Source organism: Mchenga conophoros, linkage group LG22 (assembly GCF_057382185.1).
Source record: "Mchenga conophoros isolate Kocher_MC1m ecotype Shallow Benthic linkage group LG22, M_conophoros_male_GT1.1, whole genome shotgun sequence".
NCBI lineage: Eukaryota > Metazoa > Chordata > Actinopteri > Cichliformes > Cichlidae > Mchenga > Mchenga conophoros.
Window position 1 is genome coordinate 6,644,663 of NC_140546.1, and position 16,421 is coordinate 6,661,083.

Below are 16,421 nucleotides of genomic sequence, written 5' to 3' on the forward strand. Positions count from 1 at the left end.
TCTCAAGCTGAAGAACTGCGGGGTGATTCTTAGAAAAATCCCCTGTCAGTAAGCATGCAGCAAAAAGGACCCTCTGCACTCTACGTCCACTCTTCATTAATTCAGTCCATTCATAGTACCGGACGAAGCTTATGACCATCAAAACACGGAACGCCAACTCGGTTATGAGCACAATTGCATTGGGTATAAATAAAATAATAAAACAGCTTCATCTAATAATTAAAATGAAAAAATCAATAATTTTCAACCCTGATAGTATCTACCTTGCAGTATCTGCCATGTTAGCAGATGAATATGTCTGGGCTCCAACATAGATGCTGCTGAGTATGATCTCTCCTTCCATACTAATCCACATCAGATATTCACTTATAGACCAGCCACAGAGCCTACTTTGGCTGTTTCGGATTGCGTAAACGCAAAAACTGAGATTTTTTTAAAACTCTGTTTTTGCGAGGAATACGGAGTTCGTCACACAACGTCAAAGGTATGTGCTTTTTTTCACATCACGCTGTGCGCCACGTTATTGTTTACATGAGATCAATTTCTACAATGACAGAGACAAAAAACTGTTAATCTTACTATCTTCTGTTTTTACACGACACACGAAGTTATTTGTCCCAAAAATTTAGAAAGTCAGAGGTGCAATTATTTTACGTGTAGTTGTTTTTTTCCTGTGTAATAATGTTCAACATTGCTATCAATACATTCTTCAAAAATGCCTCAAAATGGGTTTAAAACCATAAACAGCTGTGGGATACTGTTTGTCCGTGATTTGGAAAAGGGGAAAAAATTCGGCAGGATCAGCTTGATGTTATTTGTATCCCACTGTAACTTTACTGTATAAAGAGCTAACATCTCCAAAATGTCAGGAGTAGTGAGTCATTACAAGAAGTGTTTGTGAACTAAAAATCAAAAATGTGGGATACTGTTTGTCTGTGATTTGGAGAGCCCAGTGCGTGCTCCAGATGCAGGGAAAACTAATTCTGTTGCAGAGACCTACCTTGGCAGTTGTGCAGGTGAAGCCAAAGGGAAGATATGCTTCATCATATTTTCTAGTCTTTGGCCTGGAAGGAAGTTGGTTTGGAAACATATTTGACGATGTTTCATCTCCTGCTTTGCGTTTGTGTGGGAGCCACGTCAAAAACCTGTCCATTATGCTAGCAGTGTCCAAGCATTCTTTCTTTTTCCTTTTCATACCGTGCCCCCCTTGCAATGGCTCTGCACCCCCCTAGCGGGTTGTTGCTAGTTGTCTGTTATGCCCTGCTGTCTTCTAGCTTGTGAAACTGAGGCCAAGGAAAAGGAAAGCCTGTTGGGATGTTTTTAGAGTTGTTTGTGGGAGCGGTATCAATTTTGTCTCGACAGGTACTAGTGGATAGTGTGAGCCACGGAAGTGCATTTTAGTAGTTTTCTTCCCTTTAGATAGGTGAATTTGTGTTATGCTTTTTTTTTTGGTTGTTTTTTGGGGGGGATATACCACCCTATGTTGCTGTATCTTTGTATTGAGAATAAAGTTTAAAATTTAATCATTTTTGCATTGTTTCACTTCTTTATATTCTCTCTCAGCTTTATTCATTGTTGCTTCCCAAACCCTCCCTTATACTTCCATCTTGGTGACGTAACAGTGTTTTGTTTCTCCATTAGATTGTCAGTCCTTTTTGTATACTGAGGCAAAAATTAACGAAGGTTGACATTTTTGGATGGCTAGATATTAGAATACATAACAGGCATGAATAATACAAACCACTGAAAGTACACTGCAAGTCAAGTTCAGCATTTCACACAAACATACACATTCATATAGCACTTCGTTCAAACTGGGGATCAAACTGCAATTCTTTGTGCATTAGTGTTAGTCTCTCTTTGGAATAACATGCATAAGTTAGACTTAGTATTGGAACTGTATCTGCACACATATTGTACATTGTAGCTAAAGATGTTTTTTAAAAGAAGATGGGATTTCTCAAGAAGCATTTTCTCATTCATTTTTTAACCTGGTGATGAGCAGTGTTGGGAATGTTTTAAAATGTATTCCACTACAGATTACAGAATACATGCCCCAAAAGGTATTTTGTAAACTATTCTGAATACTTTGGATTACATAATATATTAGTAGTAACAGTAGGGTGGACATTAGGTAATGCTGCACTTTTTGCAGCGATCTCGTATACAAAACTATTCGCTGCCCATGAGGCTACATTCTTTAGAGCTGTGCCTGTAACAGTCTGCCTATTGCCTTCATATTAAATCATTTTTTGAATAATTAAAAAAAAATATTTCTTCATGTCATTATGCAACTATTGGTGACATGGGCCGTGAGATTGAGACACAGGCATTAAAGCCTCTAAATGCAGGTTTTGTTTGGGTTTCCACCAGTGTGGAATTACCAAAAATAGAGAGGGCATAGCCTAATATATGAAACAGGAAAAGACCGCCATGTAATCCCTTTATTTCAACAAAGTAACTGTATTCTGAATACTACCCTTTTAAACGGTAACTGTAACGGTTGCTCGTATTTTAAATACGTAACGCCGGTACATGTACTCCCCAACACTGGTGATGAGAAATATAAATGTAGGCTTAAAGTAAATGGGACAAGATTTGTTTGTCTGCATCTCAGTTGCAGCTTTTGTAGTTGCAAATCTTGACCCATGCAGCTGACTTCTCAGCTCTGATATTAACAATTCATGTATTTTAAAACATTTAAAAAAATAAACATGGTAAGGAAAACTATATAGCTGAAGAAATAAAACCCGCTTACACAGATTTCCATGAATAATTTTAATACATTTTTGTTATTAAGTTATGGACTGTGCCCAATGTGGCAGATTCTGTGTTACATGACTAGTGTAACTTGGACTTCAGTAATAAAACTAACACTCTTTGTTAAAAAGCTTAACTGTTGTTGAAGGAGCACAACAATATAGACATTTCCGAGAGAGACGAATCCAAATTTGACAATAGTTTTAGCTGGAAGAAGACATCCTTTATTGATTTAATGAAAGCCTAGACAGATTTCTATTGATTAAAAATCTAAAGCAAAAGTCTGCTATCAAGCCAATATGTGTGTAAGTCTCCACAAAAGGGATACAGGTGGCCATGGATTTAGTTTGTATCTAGAGAGATGTTTTTTGTTTTGTTTTTCGTGGGGGCTGATGTTGTTTCTGTTTTTTTGCAAAAATATTTAAGGTTTTATATTTTTTACCTGACAGTATACAGCAGACTTTTGTTTTGATTTGGTATAATCTTAAAAACTGAATTTTTATACATTAATATGTATCATTGTATAATGCAATGCACAAATAGACAATTAGCATTACATAAGCCAGAACCATTATGTTACAGTTGTTAAGTGCAGTATTACAAAGTGGCTTTACTGAAAATTTTTAATTTAGAGCATTACATTTGTAGTGCACAAGTAAACATCACACTGGCTTGACTAAGGCCCTTTCACATAGGACGTGGCTCATTCATTTCTATTTCTTGCTGAAAAGGGGTGAAAAAGCTGAAATTTGTGTTGAAAAGAGTTAAAAAAGTTTAACTGTTAACTGAAAGAAATTTTGCCATAAGCGGGATTTGAACCCTGGCCTCCCAGTCTGAGAACGGATGCTCAACTCACTGAGCTAAAATACAGGTCAACCCGGCAAGGAAAATCAGTGAGGCCACTGATAATATGGCAGAATATCTCAAAAAGTATAGAAGTTATGAGCACCAAAAGTCATAGCACCCATTAGCAGAAGCAGCAGAATTTTTTAAAGTTTGAACGGAGAAAATCGGCTGAAAACTGAGGGAGTAGTTAACGTCCAAAAAACGTACGGAAGCAACTTTCAGAACTAGAAAAATTTGCATTTCCAGCGAAAATGCTGTGTGGATGCCTTAACGCTGAAGATGTCTGCTGAAAAAAGCTGAAAAAGTAGAAAAAAAAATGTTGCCCTGAGCAGGATTCAAACCTGGCCCTTCTGGTCTTAAGGCAGCTATTCATCTCACTGCGCCAAACTCTTTCTCAGAAAGACGAGGTGGAGAGACTGACAATTGTGCTGAAATGAGCAGAAGCGGCTGAGAATTGTGCTGATAAGAGTTCAATCAGCATAATTTCTGCTGAAAATAGTTTTTTCTGAAAACAGCTGAGAAAGCTGAGCTGAATGGCGAAAATCAGATGAAAACTGTGGGAGTAGTTGAGTGCCAAAAAGTGTATGGAAGCAACTAGTAAATAGTGGAATAAAGAATAAAGAGAAACAGGATCTCAATAGTGCCTACGGCATCCACACAAAAATGACGTACAGGCAGAGCACAGCAGAGAGTGTGAAAGACCCAAAACAAAGAAAGGCATTTTGGGTCTTTCACTCTAGTTAGCGGTGCATGCCGCATCCAATGTGAAAGGGCCTTTAGACCTGTGTTCTTAGCATGGCGATTGCTGCTTAGTGAAACCACCTTCATTAACAAACAGACTACAGTAGCATGGTTAAACCCTTATTCAGATATTATATATATATATATATATATATATATATATATATAAAAATTTGTAATTCATAATATTGTAAAGCATCAAATGCCAAATAAAACCTATAATTACAAATTTAACAACATGCATTACATACAAACATATATTGCATGAACACGGAGCTTACTTGAGAGAGTGCAGGAGAGGGAGTGAATTTACTATTGTCGATTCATTGTATTTTTAATCAGCTATTTATCATACATAGTTGCTTCATGTTTGTGGGAAAAAATACATTCTTACTAACATTTAGCTGTATCTGACACATACCAAAGACTTTCCATGAGGAAACTTAGTAAGTTAGAGTCTCAGAAAGCTCAGTTTCATTGTCCAAATCTGTAAGATCAGAAACAAACTGTGTAAATGCAGTATAAAGTCTAGTGAAGGCCTCAATCACACTAGAGTAAAATTAAAATTTATGCAAAGAATCACATAAATGTGAGTGACTTTCAAGGTTTGTGAAAGAAAATTTACTGGATGATAAACATAAATAAGACATGGTTTTTGGTCTTGAATTTAGTGTTAGATAATAATTTAAAATGAAAGGGGAAAAAAGTAGTGTGTAATTGGGAGGGCTGGATGCCTCAAATCTGTGAACACACAGCCAAAAAAGATCACTGAAGGGAGTGTGGAAAGGAATGTTCGGGTTACTTAAATTAATACACGAAATTCTCACGTCTCACATTTACTGACATGGTCAGCGAGCTGACTGTGTGTGGAGAGAATAGTGGGACCCAAATGCAGACACTGAAGGAGATGGAACTGAAGGAGAGTTTCAAATAAAAAGCTAGCCATTTATCCAGGCTGAAAACAGGCAGAAAAGCAAGTAAAAGCAAACAATAAACTAAAACCTGAACTGGGAAAACCTAAATTCTGACGACTATGATAAAAGTGACACGAACAAGAATCTGAACAGGCACATCTGGTGAACTATGAAGAGGAAACGTGAACATGAAACTTGGACATGCCCCAAACAGAATCATGACAAACTTTAAACCTGAAGTAAAATGGAGGAAGGAAAATAGACGACCTGACACAGAATGAAGGAAACACAAATACACAGGACGTGATCAGGGGACGTGGAAACACACGGGGAAACAGCTGACACAAATGAACATAGTAACTGTGTCCCAATTCAGGGTCTGCATCCTTCGGAGGCCGCATTTGAAAGCCTATTACGTCACAGCAACGCGAAGAAGGATGTCACAATTCGAAGTCTGCTCTAAAAGCAGCTGACAAATGCGTCTTTCATTTCCCTGAATTTGAAGGATGGGTCGGTTGTATCCTTTGTGGCCCAACCTATCCCAGAATTCATAGTGTGGCCGTGGCTGTGGATAATTTTTTTTGAAGAAAAAAAAAAATGTTTGGCGCGGGGAGGCCGAAGAGTAAACTTTTAAAAGTAAGTACTGAATATTATGTCACTTATTTATGCGCAAATGTTTAATAATGAAGAACATTAAAACATAACTGTTGGCCAAAGTTATGTGACATTAGTGATGTTAGAACTTTCAAAGTTAAATTGGTTTTAAAGCCTTTACTTTAAAATATACGCCGTTCAATAGTTGACCTTAATCTTACAGAGAATCTGATGATTTAATGGATAATTAAAGTCAGTCATATATCCACAAACACAACAAGCTGAAAGTCAGTGATGCTGCTCGGTTTGCAGTCCTGAATATCACGGCACAAGCAGGATTCACTGCACTGTTAATGTTAGCTATGTTATATTGCTGCCTCTGTTCGGTGGTGTCGAGCCAAACGGGCTTTAACGTGTGTTTGAACGAGCTGACAGTTCACTCGTTAAGCTGAAAGAAAGATGCTTTAATCACAGGAGTCACATATGTGTCCACTGTACCATCTGGGAACTCTTCTTGTTTAGCACTCGTAATAACACAAACACTAAATCCTCCTTCTCTTGTGCTGTTTTGTAGCAGTGTATACACCTGAGACTGTCACCTGTCTATCTGCCCTGCACTCTCTCTCTTTTTCTTTCTCTCTGATTGTGTAATAAAAGCATGAACATGTATTTATAAGTTACACTTGTGTTTGAATCCTGCAGCTTATCACACATTTGATTTCCATGTGTGACAACTGCAAGTGTCCAGAGTGAGGACAGACTGAGGAACCCACTGCTGCACATCATCTGTGAGGCTTTGCACCCCTGATGATCCATCAGGACAAACTCAGCAGTGTGTGAGGAAGAGGAGGAGGAAGAGCCAGCAGCAGCTGACAGATGGAGAGAATAGACACTGTTCCCTGTTTGTGAAGGACTGCTAGAAAAGTTTAAAATAACTAATTGTTTGTCTTATTAGGTAATGTTCAAATAATGTGATCATCCCAGTGTTTTCAGTGTGGGAGAAAGTACTCAGGGCCTTCAAGTTACACACTATGAAAGGTAGCAACAAGTTTAATATTCAGAAACCTAAAGTATGTATCAGCAGCAGAATGGAGCTAAAAATAAATGTTTGTTTCAGTTCTATGAAGCTTTGAGTATTTTGGATTAGTAGCACTGCTGTGTTTGTTGCATCATATTGCTGTAATTGTTTATATGCTTTATATATTTTGAGGTAAGTTGATCTATAGTGTTACATCATATTCTATAAGGATGTTATGTGTTTGTATTAGTGCTGTCAAAATTAGCACATTAACGCAAATTCATCCACCATCACGATCAACGTGATTAAAATTTTTAACTCAATTAATGCATCTGGATTGCAGAATGACTCAAAATCCCTGAAATGTTTCTGCCAACGCAGTTTGGGCAGTTTGTCCAAGTAGAGTTACCTTCGCACATGTGCAAATGGGCAGATTATCTGGTAGTGACGGGCAACAGAAACCAATCAACTCAATATGGATCATGATAAATGCACATTGGCCCGCTCAATGAGAAATTTGAGTATTTAAAAAAGTAGCAAGACGGAACAGTCGACCAACATAAAGTATTGTGCAAGAAGGAATTTTCTTTTCACTGAAGCACTTCCAGCTTAAAATATCACATTGATGCGAAGCATACATTAACAGGGGATGCTGCTAGGACTTTGGCTAACCTGTCACCCAGCTTGCAACAAACCACTCAGCCATAGCTTTGGTTCCTTGTTTGGTGCCTCCCCAAGAGGGACAGAAAGAGAGTGGATAAATGTTTACAGAGTTTTTGTTAACATGAATGTTCAAGATGTTGAATAAACATGTTAAGTGGATATATTTTCCCTTTTTTTCTCGAGTCTGTTTGCTCATGCAAAATGAAATGCGACTAATATAGAATAAAAATGAATGAAATTAATAGTGATCAATCAAAATTAATCCACAGTAATCCTGTGATGAATCTAATTAAACATTTTAATTGTTTGACAGCACTAATATATATTAAATATTAGTGTATACTTAACTATTAGGATATAGTTGTTTTTTTAAAGATGTTTTTCTCAGGAGAGAACCTGTGTTAAAAGATTGAAGAAAACTATTCAAATACATTTTGTGTTTATTCTGCATTTGCTTCATTATATTGCATAAGTGTCAGCTACAAGCTTAAATATAAAGCTGAAAAAATGTAATGCAACCAGGCTATTGATCAAGTAATTGCGAATAATCGTAATTAATTACAGACATTTGTGCAATGAATTAGTTAATTTTTTTAATCTATTGACAGCACTAGTTTGTATCCTTTCTGCCCAGTTTGACCCATTTAGCAGAGGTCAGCCTGTTTAAGGCTCAGATATCTATTCTGTATGACTTAAAGCAGTTATGATATGCAATGATTTTCTCACTCATTAAAGGAATATTTACTATATGAGTCTGCTCTTGATTTTATCAGAAACCGTTATCACAGCTCGTAAGTTTTCTTTTTACACATATGTAAGCATTGAGCCAAATTTAGTAATGCCGCATAATAATAGAACAATATTTGTCTTTTATATATAATACATCTATATATACACTATAAAAGATACTTGTCTTTGAGTGAAGATTTAAGGTGATAGGAAACATAAATAACTGAAACTTGAATCTTTACTGAAACTCAGTATTTGACATGGAGTTCGAGTTCACTGCTGTAACAACTAATAATGATTAATATAATAATAAATTTAATATTGGCCATATTATATTTACATTACCAAAGTGAGATGACACTAGTGTCATGAACAACATTAGCTAATTGTCATTAACTAACTAATCTTAAAATGACTGTTCTATATGGAAATGAAGCCCAACAATCATGTTTTTACAGTCCCATGGTCTCAGCCTCAGATACTTGTCAAATCAAACAAAGCATAACAAAAACAAATAGATGAACAAAAAAAAATCTCCTTTATTTCTGTCAAACAAAGCTGTATGAAATATTTCCAACTGTTAGTATCATGGTTGCTAGGCAACCTTAGCAGTGCGACAGAGGCTAGACGGCCCAATTTCACAAGCCTCTCACTTCCGGCTTTATCAGGCTTCGGAGGACCCTCCCAAGGATGCAGACACTGAATTGGGACACAGCTAATGATATCACAGGAGAAGAGTAAAACTACACACTTTGAACAAAGAAACAAGACTTTCAGTATAAAAGAGGAAAAAATGGAGAGACGTAGACATGACAACACAGGCTTGACAACATGAAACACGTGGAGAAGAAATATATAACAACTAGCACAGAAGGCCTGGGTGAAACAGACTAAACTAAAATTCACGGCCAATTAATAATAATCCAAAAACTCCATGTTATCTTCAAATTATAATAAAAGACAAAACCAAACCAACTGAAAGCGTTGAGTCACAGACCCAACCCCTGACACTTTCCTTTTCAGATATTTGGAATCAAACACAATAAGAAAGCGGTCTGCTTTGATTGATGAGGGATTTTATTTTCCTGGATCTGTAACATGTTTTACAGCATTTTTAGGGTACAACACTACAATTCTGATTTAGACAGTAACAGATTTGCAACCGACAGCGACATATTTGAAATCTCACACTTAATCGCCATATTATTGCAAACATGCAATTGCCAACCTAATCCCATTCAACTGAAGACTGGTAGCAGATTGACTCAGTTTTATTGCTCTGTTATTGCTGTTTTGATGCACCAAAGTTTGTTTGGAGTGGTCCCCATCTTCAAAGCGATAATTTCAAAGGCACAGAGATTGCAAATTGATTGCATGTGATCGCAGTAATTTTGATTCCACAACGGTCGCTAACTACTGTTTGTTTGGGTGAGCCAGTGTGAATTGTAGCCTAGTGTGACTGTAGCAGAAGGCAAGAAATAATGTTGAAATGAAAGCATGACAGAATAAAATTTAGTTGTACTTACAAGGAAGCTGGTGTTCGCCTGAAATTAACAGAGAAGGCAAGTCATGTCGCGAATCCCAACAAATTAAAAAACCACCAATAAATTTTTTTTTTTTTTTTAAATTCTTCCATTTATTTCAACCTTAAAGGGGTTAATGAAATGCTACACATATAAAGGCTAATTCACACCACTGAGCCTTGCTCTCACAAACTGACATAGATGTAAGTTGGATTTAAGAAATCAGTGTTCAAAATTAAAGTCTGAGAAACATGCTTAGCGCAATCTTCTGTCAGTACTGAATGTGACCACATGTAGCTGGTTGGTTGGGGCTAATAGACTTACAGTGGCTTCCAAAATATTCGGCCCCCTTGAACTTTCCCACATTTTGTCACATTACAGTCACAAACAGATTACTGCAGGCCTAAGCCTGCTTTAAATTTCTCAATAACTTTATCCCTGACCTGTTTGGTGTGTTCGTTGGATTTCATGGTGTGGTTGCTCCCAATATTCTCTTAGACAACCTCCGAGGATGTCACAGAACAGCTGCATTTGTGCTGACATTAGATTATACACAGGTGCACTCTATTTAATCATTAGCACTCATCAGGCAGTCTGCACTCAGACCAAAGGGGGCTGAATAATTACGCACACCCCACTTTTCAGTTATTTATTTGTAAAAAATGTTTTGAATCATGTATGATTTTCGTTCCACTTCTCACGTGTGCACCACTTTGTGTTGGTCTTTCACGTGGAATTCCAATAAAATTGATTCATGTTTGTGGCGGTAATGTGACAAAATGTGGAAAAGTTCAAGGGGGCCGAATACTTTTGCAAGCCACTGTATATTAGTTTATGCTAGCTTACTAGTGGCAGAATTGATAACTCAGAGGAAAATAACGACACTAAAACTAAAAATTATGTTAAGGGGATCACTTTTTGTGGTGTTCCTGGCTGCAACAATAAGTTTTATGTTAAGATGCCAAGGATATATTGTCCACTTTCAAAAAAAGATGTTCACAAGATGCGATCAGCGCTATTTTATGCAATAAAATACAGCCAAACAGTTCACAACATCACAAGTTACTACAAATGTATCACACCACAAACATATTTGTTTCTCACCAAAGACAACTGGAAATCCTAACATTCATCAGCATGTAGGCAGGAAAAAATAACCCCAAAACTCCAAGTTACTGTCTCCTTCACTTACATTTGGGCTGTGCATTTCCTTAGTTCTTATATGAAGTAATCCAGTCAGTGAGCTGATCTGAGGAAACTAACAGGTCTCCAAAAAATGTGGCATCTCTTCGTTGGGGCCTGCTTTTTTTCCCCTCCTTCACACTTCAACCGATTTTCCCTCCAGATGTGCTGATGGGATTCTCGATTGTGCTTCAGTAAGAAACTTAGTTATATTTGTGGTGTGAGTAGTAGTGGGCTGTTATGTTGTAAACCTTCTGGATTTGCTTGGGAAGAAAAAGATTATTTTATTGCATAACATACAGTGGGATGCAAAAGTTTGGGCAACCTTGTTAATAGTCATTATTTTCCTGTATAAATCGTTGGTTGTTACAATAAAAAATGTCAGTTAAATATATCATATAGGAGACACACACAGTGATATTTGAGAAGTGAAATGAAGATTATTGGATTTACAGAAAGTGCAATAATTGTTTAAACAAAATCAGGCAGGTGGGTACTGGGTACACTCGCCAGATAAGGAAAAATCCGTTTCTGTCTGTCCGGTGAGCCACCTGTCACCTGGCTCAAACAGGCTCTCCTCCACAGTCCTCATTAATTAAGAGCTTTACAAACCCGAACATCACGACTAACAGCTGAATTTCCTGTTTAGGCGGAGCTATCCAAACAGTGAACAGCCACTTACTGCTAAAGAGACAGACAGTGAAAGTCGACAGTATATCCTCAAACTCAAAGCCTCATTTTGAGTTTGAGGATATAAATACAAAACAAACAAAAAAAACATAACATTGTTACAGCCAGGGGAAGCACAAATGGGATGGCTTTAAACTAATTTTTAGTTTTAGTGTTGTTATTTTCTGAGTCGACAGAGTTTTCAATTCTGTCACTAGTGGGGCTTACATTAGTTTTTGTTAGCTGTTTGTTAGCTACCAACCACATGACACCACGTTCTGTACTAACAGAAGATGGTGCTAAACATGTTTTTAAAACTTCAAGCACTTATTTCTTAAATCCAGCTTCACAGACATCGTTTATGTCAGTTTTTGAGAGAAGGGCTCAATGGTGTTAATTAGCCTTTATGTGTGTAGCATTTCATGTCCCCTTTAATACTTTCAGTTATATTATATTGACTTTAACTGTAAATGGTTGGTTTCAAATAACTCATATTTTAAAACCTGGAAAATAAATAAATTAATAAATATAATAAGATTTTTTAAAAAGTATATAATTAAAATATCTCACTTTTTCTCCTTTTGTAAAAAACGTATCCAGCAGCAACTAATGTGATGGGTACAACAACAACCACTGCGATGATGATGAGGACGATCCACTTAGTGGGTTTCTCTAATGAAAAAAGAACAATATCACAGAAAAACACTTTAGAACAGAGGCACATTTATATACCTATCATTTTAATAATTTGGGTTTTCTTCCGTAAACTAAGGTTGTGGGTGTGGTCACAGGGGGTTATGTTTTTGGTAGTGTTTGCATGCATTCATGTCATTAACATAACCTGTCTGTAACACGATAGTTGAAAAGGTTTTGAAGAAATTCTGATCAAACTGTGTAAGGATTACAAGAGATCTTAAGAGAGATCTTGTTAACAATTCATTAAAATTTACCACCAAGGTCTTCATGGTCAGCTTAATGATTTACTGGTTGGAAATTAACAAAAAGCTTTATAGCTTAGAAACTTAACCAAGTTAAGATCCTGTTGGACTTCCAGATGCAGATGGAAAAACTGATGATGGCTCTTCTTACACGGATTTCTACTGCTTGAGTATTCACTAAGCATGATATAAATCTTTGCCACCTTCCTGATGTAATCATGGATTTTTTTAGTTTGATCCTGGACAATGGTTCTGATACTCCCTAGTCCTTGGCCACCTTCCTTCCGCTTAGTGTACAGTCTCAGGGTGGTGGACTTGAAGTGAAACCTCATGCATAATAAGGAACTTCCTTGTCTTGATGTAAGTGGCTTCTGTCTCCTTCTTTGGACAGCTTATTATCTCAGCAAGGTATCTGATCACCGACAGGGCGTGCATGTTGATTGCCCGGGTCTTGTTCTTCCCATTCAGCTGATTCCTCAGGAGATGCCTTACTCTCTGGAGGTGACTGCAGCTTTCTTAGTAGCCTCTTCATAGTTCCCATTTGCCTGTGGGATTCCCGAGTGCTTGTTGCTTCCCTTGATGTCAGAAATGTTGTCTTCTGGTAACATTGCAGACATCACTCCTGACTATTTTACCTCTCTTTGTTACCACCTGACTGCACTTCTCCAGCCTGAATTACATTTCAATGTCATTGCTGTAGATCCTAGTGGTGTGAGTTAGTGAATCATTGTCTTGATCATTCCTGGCATACAGCTTAATAAGATCCGTGTATAGGAGGTTGATAACAATTGCTCTATTCCATAGTCTGTATCCTTATCCAGTCCTGTTAATGGTTTTAATGAGGAGATTCAGGCCTATGTAAAACAGCAGTGGGGACAGAGCATCTCCTTGGTAAATTCCACCGTTGATGGTGACCTGTGCTATTGGCTTGAAGTTGGCCTCTAGAGTTGTTTGCTACATTTCTTTTGACTTCCCAATGAAGGCTCTAAGGGTCCTCTTAACCTTGTATAGTTCTAGGCATTCCAGGATCCATGTATGTGGCATTGAGTCATAGGTTTGCTTTTAGTCAATCCAGGTGATGCACAGATTGATTAATCTGGTCTTACAGTCTTGAGCAACTGCTCTGTTTACCAGTGACATGTGTTTCTACCAGCACCTATCTTTGTATTAAGCCATGTAACAATTCATCTTAGCCGCTATGATGCCTTTCTCTGGGCCCGTGTGAGGTGGCTATCACAATGGAGGGAGGCAGGAATGGTGGAATTCGGCACCTCCAGCCCCAACTCATCTGTTTCCTTAACCAGGCTCACCAGAGAGGCAGTCTCAGCCTCCCTCCATGCTTTGTGGAGGTTGAGGTGATATATTTGTGTGGCTCCTCCCTTGTCTGACAGCACCACTTCATAGTAAACATCACCCACCCCCTGTGTGACCACGAAGGGCCCTTGCCACTTGGCAAGTAATTTTGAGCTGGAAGAAGTGAGTAAAATAAGCACTTTGTCTCCCAGTGAAAATTGCCTGATTCTAGCCCCTCTGTTGTACAGGTATTGCTGACGTTCCTGGGTCTAGAGCAGATTCTCTCAATAACCTCCCCAGCGTGTGCAGCTTTGCTCTCAGCTCTAGAAATCTCATTTTTTACTGGGGTTGGAACTTCCTCACAGTTTTCCTTAATTAGATCCTACACCCCTTGTGGCTTCCTGCCGAACAGCAGCTCAAAGGGAGAAAATCACACGGAGGCCCGGGGCATCTCCCGCACTGCAAACAACAGAGGGTCTAACCAGCGATCCCAATTGCGTTCATCCTCATGACTGAACTTCAGAATCATGATCTTTAAAGTCTTATTCAGCCGCTCCACCAGCCCGACGGTCTGAGGGTGATGGAAGCTGGTCCGAAGAGCACTTTAAGTGTACGAGACATGAACTGCATGTCCTGGTCAGTCAGTATCTCTTTCAGGATGCCCACGGGATGACCTGAAACAGCACCAGAAATGGTGCGCAGGGGCATTGCTTCCGGGTATCGCATTGCATAATCCACCAGAACTAACACAAAGCGATAGCTGCGTGCACTCTGGTGAAATGGCCCGATGAGGTACATGCCAATACGCTCAAACGGGACCTCCATTAACGGCAGTGGGTGCAAAGGGGCTTCGGGGATGTATTTTCCTTTCCAGTCTTGCGAAACTGGTTATCAGTATGAAACCATCTGTCAGGGGCTTAGACGTTGACCCAGTGTGAGTTTATCTTGTATTGTTGATTTTCTTATGTTTAGTTTGTGATAATATTAAGTTCCTGTGTTATTATTTAGTTAGGGTTCAGTTGAGTTTTATTCTAGTTTTTGTTTCATCTATGTCTCCTGATTTATGAGTCTTTTCCTATTCTTTATATAGTCTGTCTTGTCCTCAGTGTTTTACTTTCAGGTATGCCTGTGCGTTCGTTTCTCCCCATGTTTCATGTTCTAATTGTCCGTCTTGTGTTGTCGTGTCTATATCTCTCTATGGTTCCTGTTTTATTTTGAAGAGTCTGATGTTTCCATGTTCAATGTGTTTAGTTTTACTTTCCCCTGTGGTGTCATGTTCATTTGTGTCAGCTGTGTCTCCCCAAGTGTTTCCACTCCCTTCACTGCCCTCTTGTGTATTTAAGTACTCTGTCTTCTTCTGTTCCTTGTCAAGTCGCCTTGCCTTGTTTTTGTTTTTTCGTATCAGACCCAATAAAGGCTCGCTTTTTGTTTAAACACCAGTTCATTTCTCCTGTGTTTGCGTTTTGGGTCCGTTTCATAAACACACCGGTGTTCCCTGCCATGACACCATCTGGCTCCCCATGTGATGTTGTTCCTCCACGCCTTCTGAAAAAGGTTTTTAACTACTGTTGATCACTTTATCCTAATGTTATCAATAGTAGTTTGACCTCCAGTGTGGTGCCGAGCAATTTTAAACATGCTGTGATGCAACCCAACTTAACCTTTTAATTGCCACTTTTTGTGTGCAGGTACCATGACGTGAATGGTATGGAAGGAGAGACTAAGGTGTAGGTGCAGACCAAGACCAGGAGAGAAGGCTTAAAGAGGACCAGTGAGAAGCAGGGACCATTTCCAGCACAGCCGACAACCCAGAAAGGAGCTAAGGTAGAGGGCTGTACCACTTGGCTTCCTAGAGCTCGTCATGAGGAGATTTTGAACAACAGCAATATCCAAAAAAGGTGGAAAGTGATCCTACCATGATGTTGAGGAAGACTACAGGGGTGTACGATGTGTTCTGCCCCTGCAACCTACAGCTGTGTTGGAATGGAAACTGAGGGATGAAGAGAGCGCGCCAAGCTCCAAGAGTGACAGGGCAGAGAGAGATCCGCAATGGAATTATGGCTCTGTAAACAGCACAGACACCAGGATCCATGATTGTGACCAGAAATGACTGACAGCAATTTCCCATAAATGACCACCTAATGCTGTTTCACTTTGCCATGCATAATTTGACATTCTAGAGAGAGTGCTTTCCTTTGTATCATTGTTGTTGTCATTTGCACGTGGGAGCTTTGATTGTAAGGATGACTGGAGATGAACAAAGGGTGGTGAGAGACTAGTCAAGTGAGGATGCACAGTGTGAACCTTCTTTAAGTTTACAATAGTGTCGATGTGATATGCAGACTGTCAGGAAAGAAATTCTGTTATTAATATGATTCTTAATAGTCTGATTTAAGAAGCAAAGGGTGGAATTGTATTAGCATTTCTTTCATCTATGTATTGATTAAATTGTTTATTAGTAATGCTTTTAGGTCACTTTTTGAGCAGTGCCTCATACCCTATTCAAGCAGTTAGCCAGATGGTGAGGGTCTGGTAAGGACATGGGGACACT

General features: G+C 38.5%; 1 pseudogene; it reads right to left on the reverse strand.

Annotated features, from left to right (window-relative positions):
- LOC146548664 (major histocompatibility complex class I-related protein 1-like) overlaps positions 1–16,421 on the reverse strand; it is a 64,095-nt pseudogene that overhangs the window by 25,040 nt on the left and 22,634 nt on the right.